This window comes from Cicer arietinum, chromosome 4 (genome assembly GCF_000331145.2).
Source record: "Cicer arietinum cultivar CDC Frontier isolate Library 1 chromosome 4, Cicar.CDCFrontier_v2.0, whole genome shotgun sequence".
In the NCBI taxonomy this organism is placed as follows: Eukaryota; Viridiplantae; Streptophyta; class Magnoliopsida; order Fabales; family Fabaceae; genus Cicer; species Cicer arietinum.
In genome coordinates, this window is record NC_021163.2 from 50928076 (window position 1) to 50937181 (window position 9106).

Genomic DNA, 9106 nt, shown 5'->3' on the forward strand with positions numbered 1-9106 from the left:
CAAATTTTTGTGAGGAATATTTTATAATGTTTTAAATATACTTACAAAAAATTATTCCAAAATTTAAACGCTAAAGGATGAATAATATGCATTGGTCTACCAAAGATTAAAACTATTTATAGAATAACTTTTAAAGGGCTAAAGATATGTATTTTTTTATGGGGCATAAAATCGAAGTTTTGAAATTTCATATATATATATATAAACAAGTTATCACTTATGAAATTGAATTGTTATACACAAGACAATTTCTCACTAATAAAAATTAAAAATAAACTATCATACATGAAACGAATTATCACTTATGAAATTGAACTATCATACAAAAGACAATTTTTCGCTCATAAAAATCTAAAATAACAATCATACACTTGACACATTCTCAATAATAAAAATTTCAAAATAATTAACATACATGAGACAATTATCATATACGAAATATTAAATTAGTGTACACGAGACCAGATGAACCAGTAATGATAAAATTGATGACATTGATATAAATTTATTAATATTCATATACACGGGACATGAGCCATTCATGATAAAATTTAAACCAAAGACATACATAATAGTAATATAATAGTAATGACATCATTTAATAAACAACTATATTCATAAGCAAAATAAAACTATTTCTTTATGGCTTTTGCTTTGAAGGATGATTTTGAATCCAATTCTTAGTGGTTAATTTTTCAATTATAATGTTATCTTTTAGTACAAACTATGCCTTAATTCAATTCCCCTATAACTCTTTTATAATTCTTATTTAAATATAAGTTGATATATACGACATCAGATAAACCATTAATATACTAACTATAATTTATTGACATTGACATGTTCGAGATAAATTAAACATTATCTACTATACTTTAGATTAGATATTTAACAAATAATAGAGAAAATTGTGCATTTATATTTTACACGTCTTTGTCTACCATTACATATAATTTTTCAAACTTATTTATAATTTTATAAGTTGATGTACTACTTTTTTAAAATTATATAGAAAAATAATATTGACTATATATTAATCAATCACACAACTGCAGACCCGTGTGAACACAAATATTTTGCTAATAATAATATAAAAAAACAACCTAACCCAAATTTAACTTGTATCCGATCACTGATGATTGATTTCAATAGCAGATTTAACAGTTTTAACACATGGATTGATGAACTCAACTGGTTTACTTACTTATTTTTCTTACTTTGTTATCCTATATATAGCTTGCACTCTCAAAATGAATTAACAGCCATAACAGAAATAACATAAAACAGTTTTCACTTCACTGAAATGCATATATTCATCTATCAATTATCATTATATAATGCTTATTGATGGACTCAAAGCTCATAAACTTTGAGGTTTAATTACATTTTAAGTCTCTTTACACATTTTAATTAAATTGAATTATTTATAACATTCCCTTTTAATTCAATTACTCACACTTACAAAACTAAGCATTTTCCTAAGCTTCTTAAATCTATCAAACTTTAGAGACTATGTGAAATTCCAGATTTCCCTTCTCAACTTTATCTCTTAAGAAATGAAATTTTGTCTCTTTCTTCCATGTGAGACTAGATTCCTTGCAAGGCTAATTATTGGCTTGCTATCAATCTTCAACTCCAAAGGCTTCTTTTATTCAAATTTAAGCTCATCAAGTAATGAACTTAGCTAGGCAGCTTGACATGTTACACTTGCTGTAGCTATATATTCAACTTGGCAACTAGAAAGTGCCACCACATTCGATGCTCCTAAGAATCTAAACCAATAGCCATAAGTGCTCTTTCTTTCCGTTTGTTCTCTAGCTGTGTAGCATTGCTCTTTATCTTCATAGTTTATTAAGTCAAAATTGTCCGCACTGTTAGCCGAAGACTGCGAAAACAATCATCGGGGAAGTAAACAAACTTTAACCATGTGAAACAGCAATGTCACCATGGTCATGTACTAAGATTGCTTATGCGATAGAGGCATCTGCTGTACACTACACCAAGCCCAGATTGCAAATCAAAATACTTCCAGAAATTTCATAAAAAGATCCATGAATAAATCACCAAACAAAAATACTATTTTTAATGAAAGGCATGGAACAGAATAGCATGTAGAACTGTCATATCCATGCACGATTTCTCTGCAATGAAAGTGATAACAGAAAAACGGTGTATGTGTGTGGCAGCATGAAAGAATGTTGAAGGGAAAGGAGTATTTCAAAACTTACAAGAATATATATGATATTTGCCTCCTGAAATACCATCTTGACTGGAACATTATTCAGCAAGACATAATGAACTGAGTGGAAATAACTAGTGTTTGATTGATTGAAAGGTTCTCAAGCTCTAGATCCTATCTAAGATATTTGGGATATAGAAAAAACACAGTAACAGATCTTAAGATCTCACAAAATAGACAAAATTATACTATAAAATTAAAAAAAAATAACTTTAACATAATTTTTTTTATTGATTCAATAAAAAGTTATAAACTGAAACACAAAAAGCTATTACCATTTTCTCAAATAAAAAATTCTAAAGTTGAAAAGCAAATAATAAAAAAAAAAATCAAATCCTAAATTGCTGCCTTCAAAATTAGATTTTAATATAATTCAAAATTATTATGTATATGTAGTTTTTAAATCACAACTGCAAATATTATTATTAATTATTCAAAATTAAAAAAGAAAACAAGCTATTTAATAGGGTAAGCAAAACAACCAGAATAAAAAAAAGAACAATTATTATTATTAATTAATTATTCAAAATCTAAAAAGAAAACAAGCTATTCCATAGAGCAGGCAAAATGCAAAGCCCCATTTTTGAAGATGGTATCTGCAAAATTTTCTGCTCTTCACTTCATCAATCATCCCAAATCTCTTAAGGCCTTCCAGCAACATAAAGATGGTATCTACGTTCGGAAACCAATTTTTCCTAATACTATCTTCGCACATAGCATATGCCTGATCAAGATCCTCTCTCTTACACAAATAGTGAATCAAATAGGAAGGAGCTTCTTCGTTTAATGTTAATTTTCAAACAATAGCAGCCCCTGATGCTTCCACTTAGAGGAAAGTGTATTGTCATGCATACTGTGCTGGCGAATATATTGTAACTGTGCAATTCATATCAACTCAGAACATTTATATTGTTGCAACAAGTAGTTTTCTCCTCTGCATTGAGCAAAACATAAACCATGCCAGTTATGCTGCAAAGGGTTGGCACTGTAAATTATTCAGCAATAGTCACTTTCACATAATGTGTGGCTGAAGATAAGTTGCATTGTCTCTTTGCTGCGTGCTGTCACCAAGCATAAAAGTTTGTCACGCTTTGATTTTTGTCTGATTGATCAGAAAATTTGGAGTCTTCAATCAAGGTCTGTAAAATAATTGAAACCTCTGAGAGCCTTCCCTGATGCAGGTATTTGTCTAATTTCAGGGAGTATTAAAAAGCAGTTTGGAATTCAATCTTATTCAGATCGCCAGATATATTCCTCCATTCTTTCGATTTCCCTGTTTGACATAAGCCATGCAGCAGGGCACTCAAAATTACAGAATCTATAGGAAACCCTTTCCTCAGCATCTTAGTTTGTAACAACTCGACAGTGTCAACCATTCCATGCTTACAAAGACAAACAATAATAGAATTATAAGCGACAATCACTTCACTCCCTCCATCCGATATCATCGTTGCAAAGAGATCAAAAATCAAGGACCTGTCATTTTTTCTGATAAGAACTGTACTGTTTGTAACATTTGTTAAACCATTTATGAGGTAATGGAATGTAGTATCATTTGGAAGACAAGTTTTCATCAGCATTAACTCAAAAAGGATGCTGCTTTTTCAGGTTTACCGGCCTTACAAAAACCACCAATAAGTATAGTGTATGTGACAACATTAGGCTCCAGATTAAAAGGTTGCATCCCTCTGAAAAAAATTTCAGCTGTGTTCCTATCTGCTTTCTTGCAGAATCCATTGATCAAGGAGGTGTAAGCAACCACATTTGGCTTGTATTTCTGTTTCATCATCTGTCCAAACATCTTGAGTGATCTATCCATAAGCAACCAAGTCCAGTTTATCTCCTGTTTCAGCAATCTTAAAAAGCATATTTGGCGCCATAACATAATCCCCTTGTTTGCAATAAGCATGCATGGGAGGCGTATAACTAAACTTATTAGGCAACAATCTCCTTTCTTTCGCCTTCTCTATGAGCTCTTCAGCTTCTTTAATCCTTCCAACATGACACGAAAAGTTAATGAGAATATTAAAAGTCGTAATAGCCGGCTTACTACCCACCTCATCCATCCTTCTCATCATCTCGACAGCTTCTTCCACCAAACCATGCTTGTATTGAGCATCAGTAACATTATTAAACACTTGTACATTCACATTCAATCCCATCACATTCATTTCTTTCATCAGTTGATCAACTACTTGAAACTCCCCAGCCTTGCAAAATCCATCAATCAAAGCCCCATAAGTTTCCAATTTTGGCAAAAAAAAACCTAAATTACAACTCCTCAAGAACTCTAGTAGCATCATTGAGATCACCCTTCTTGCAATACCCATCAATAATCACATTATAAAAAACCACATGTGGAACAATAATCAACTTCCTACCTTCCTCAAGATTATTCTTCTAGTGTAATCCTATAGTCACAAGTTCCTCAGTGAAAAAGAAAACATCGGAAGCAAACAAGCCCTTAGTTAATGTCATAAAATTCTTGTACATTGTTTTAGGCCTTCTTATGTATCAACTTGCTAAGGGCTTTTTATGTCTGTCACTGATCATGCTAAATTTCTTTTCCATTGCAATAGACTTTCATTATTAAGAGCTCTTATAACATCAGTGCAATTCAATCTAAAAATGTTTGGTTCAATCTAATACATGTGAAACGTGCAAAATAGGTGACTTGTTGTAGAAGAGAGTCAAATCTTCTGCTGACGGTGCTTTGGTAAAGCAATTTTTTGCAATGGTTCCAAAGACCTCTAGATAGTACCAATCAGGGATATCAGTTGTACCAACCATTAGTGTGAAGTTACACACATGATTGATTGCGGCTGCTGCTACAAATTTTTGTGGTACTTGCCACAATTAGAAAGCCAAATAAGGTCAACAAAAGCGTGTGACTTATGGGGTCTTGCCCGTGTCACGTCCCATGGAGGCTATACATATTTTCTCACATGTGTTGATGCTTATTCTAGGTTTGTTTGGGTTTATCCCCTACAACAGAAATCTGATACTCTAGCTCATTTCAAGCAATTCAAGTCCATGGTAGAATTGCAATTTAATTGTAAAATCAAAGTTGTCCAAAGTGATGGAGGGGGTGAATTTTGTCCCTTCGCCAAATATCTTGCTGATTTGGGTATTTTGCATCGTTTCACTTGTCCACGCACTCATCATCATAATCGATTAGTTGAGAGAAAGCACATGCACCTAGTGGACACTGGTCACAGGCTGGAATTCCCCTCAAATTCTGGGATCATGCATTTGTTATAGCTGCATTCCTCATCAATCGTCTACCAACACCTGTTCTCAACAATGTGTCTCCTTATTTCCTTCTACAACACAACTATCCAAGCTACAAGGACCTAAAGGTGTTTGGATGTGATTGTTTCCACTCCTAAGACCATACAACCCAACAAACTTGACTTTAGATCCCAAGAGTGTGTATTCATGGGATACTCCTCATCATACAAGGGGTATAAGTGTCTCAATTCTGATAGAAGAATCTATATCTCAAAAGATGTTTTGTTCAATGAAACAAGGTTTCCATACCTTGAATTGTTCTCCAATCCCCTCACTTCATCACAAGCACCGTCCACCTCATCAGCATCATGGTTGGCTCTACAAATGACACAGCCCCTGTCTCCTCATCACATTGCTACAAACTACATTATTAATAATGCAGCTCCATCCACTTCTGATAATTCAACAACTCTAAGCTCACTCTCAGGCTCTTCTTCGTCACACGTGCCTACTCTCACCTCTGATTCAAATTCAACTCCTGCCGCACCAAAACTTGTCATGCTCTCTCCCACCCCTGGTTCAGAGTGTAGGCCAGCAGCTTCTGCACCTAATTCTGTCCCCATCAGAGTTCCTCCTCAGAATACACATTCCATGCAAACAAGAGCCAAGAATGGCATTATGAAGCCAAAACTGCATCCCACTCTGCTACTTACGCACCTAAAACCTACCACTGTCCAACAGGAACTTGCTGCCCCATAGTGGTTGGCAGTAATGAAAACTGAGTATGCTGCTCTTCTTCATAACAATACTTGGTCCCTAGTCACTCCATCCCCCATTCGTAAACCTATAGGGTGTAAGTGGGTGTTTAGAATTAAAGAGAATCCTGATGGATTAATCAATAAGTATAAGGCACACCTTGTGGCAAAAGGATTTCATAAACAGGTTAGTTCTGACTTCACTGGGAGGCACCCTGCGTTACGGTCTTCTGCTTCAAGCAGCACCTATGCATCAGCCTCTGTCTTTAGTAGGCTTCTGTGATGCAGACTGGGCATCAGATCCTGATGATCGTAGGTCCACCTTAGGGGCTTGTGTGTATCTTGGTCCTAATCTCATCTCTTGGTGGTCAAAGAAACAACCTCTAGTAGCACACTCAACAGCAGAGGCTGAGCATAGAAGCTTGGCACAGCTTGCAGCAGAAATTTTTTGTATACAATCACTTTTAACTGAGCTTCATTGCAAGTTCAAAACTCCTCAACTCTTATGTGATAACTTAAGCACAATCTCTCTTGCACATAACCCAACTCTCCACACTCGAACCAAACACATGAAACTTGACATCTTCTTTGTTAGAGAAAAAGTGTTGAACAAAAGCCTCATTGTCTCTCATGTTACAACTCAGGACCAATGGGCAGATGCATTAACAAAACCTCTTCCTGCCATCAAGTTTGTAACTCTTCGTGACAAACTCAGAGTGTTTGACAAATACACCTTAGTAAAACCACCGTCAAATTCTAAAGGGGAATATTAGAAAATATAGACTGCACATATGTAAAAGCAAAATAGCTTGATCCTCTAACTAATTAGAGCCACTAGAATATTTTGTTAGATTCAGTTTAGAGTTTGTTAGATGCAGTTTAGAGTTTGTTACAAGTGATCTTTACCTATAAATAAAGATCATATCATGTAATCATAATTCAAGTTTAATAAAATTTAGATTTGCATTACATCAACTTCTCTTAATTTCTTATCACATTTGTTACTTTCTTCAATTAACAATCTTAACACATTATTCTTTTCATAAATAACCAAACTTAGCAAAAAGTTTGTACTCTCTAACAGTTATGAAAACATAGGGTGTTAAGAATTTCTTACTAAACTGACTCACTGGTGCTCTTTTCTCGGATTTTGACTCGTGATGTGGTGCTCTAACCGCATACAATGCACAAGGTCTATTAGAGCAGTACTTGATACCAAGCTTTCTTTTCTCAGAGGACCACCCGACGAAAACAAGCTTTTGGTAAATGGAGCCCCATAACCACCTTTCTTGTAGCCCAGATTATTGAATACTGGCTTTGTAGGAGAGGGCTCTTCTGCTATCAATGTTTCATCCAAGTTCCAAGATACACCCTCAAACCTAAATAACAGCAAAAAATTAATAAAGGAATAACCTCATTATGCGTGAGTGTTAAAAAAATTGTGGAATAGTGCAGCAATGACTTCTAGATTAACTTACAATTCAAATTCTGAGAGCATTTGAAACCGACTAACTAATACCAGATGCTAATGAGCTAAAATAGAATCATGCTTACAGGTGCAGTTGCAATTACTGAAATTGTAACTAAATGCAGCCACAATTGCTGTAAAGATGGTGTGAAAACCTATGCAAAAGGAGAATATCCTTAATTAGCAATATAAGCTACGAAGCATTGCACAGACACGACCCTGATACTAACATGTAGACACCGATACTAACTTTAAAAAATGGAAGTGATTGAATGTAATAACAGGTGTTGGTGTTGATTCATAAACACCAACATGTGTTGGACAGCGACATGTGTCAGACACGGACGCCCTTCAAATCTCGATGTTACATATAAGTTTGTTTAATTAAATGTTTATAATACAATTGCTTATCCTATAAGTAATTATGTATAAACTATTTATATAACAAAAGATAAAATAAATTCAAACCGTCTTCATATAAGCTATTATAAAGAGTTTGTGCAATAAGCTGAAAACAATTTTTTAACATGTCATAAATTGTTTCCAAAATCTCTCCCAAGCAATCTCGCAAGTACTTATGGTGGTAGATAAATTCAAATAATTCAATTGAAACCTACGAAGCACGGATACTGACACATATACCGGATACAACACTACTACCTAGATACTGGTAATAATTTGAGAAAACAAATTAATTAAATGTAATCAATGTGTCGGTGTTGTATCAATGTCAGACGCTAACACATGTCTTTGGACGCGCCTTCAATCAGAAGTGTTAGTGTTACACGGATTGAAACATGCAAACTATACAACTAACATAGAGAATCGAATGATGAAATGAAATGAAGGATGGTTATTGCTTACTGTTGCCGGTGGTGTGTGAGTTGAAAAGCCATGTCTTGTGAATGTTGGGAATAGTGGTATACTTCGAAAAGGTTATTTTTGAGAGAGAAAAATCATTTTACTCATAGAATTGGTGTATTACAAAAGGGGTGCAAATAACTACTTTCTTAAGCGTTATTTGGATTCATGAAATATAATAGTGATACGGAATTAGATTCTATTGTTTAGATTCGTAAAAAATGAATGCATTCCTTACCTCAATTTAGGATGTATGGAATGAAATAGAAAGAATTTATTTTTGGCACAAACAAGTGAACTAGCACAACTTGTTTTGTGTAGTCATCAAGTTTGTTTTTTATTTCCTTGATTCATTTTGAATTTTGTGTTTGATTCAGAATAATGTGCTACGAGTTGTTAATTCATTTTAATGTTTGGTCTCTTTTGAAGAGTATTATATCATAAAAATAATTAGTTTGTAATCCGTGCGTCGCACGGAAACAACAATTTTAATAAATGAATTATTATATTAGTTTATATATATATATATATATATATATATATATATATATA

General features: G+C 33.8%; 1 long non-coding RNA gene across 1 annotated transcript; it reads right to left on the reverse strand.

The window, feature by feature from the left end:
• Positions 1–1335: 1335 nt before the first annotated feature.
• Positions 1336–8885, reverse strand: LOC140919940 (uncharacterized). Its single transcript, XR_012162638.1, has 3 exons — positions 8558–8885; positions 7343–7604; positions 1336–2357 (listed from the first exon to the last, which is right to left on the reverse strand). It is a non-coding gene; the product is annotated as an uncharacterized lncRNA (long non-coding RNA).
• Positions 8886–9106: the final 221 nt, after the last annotated feature.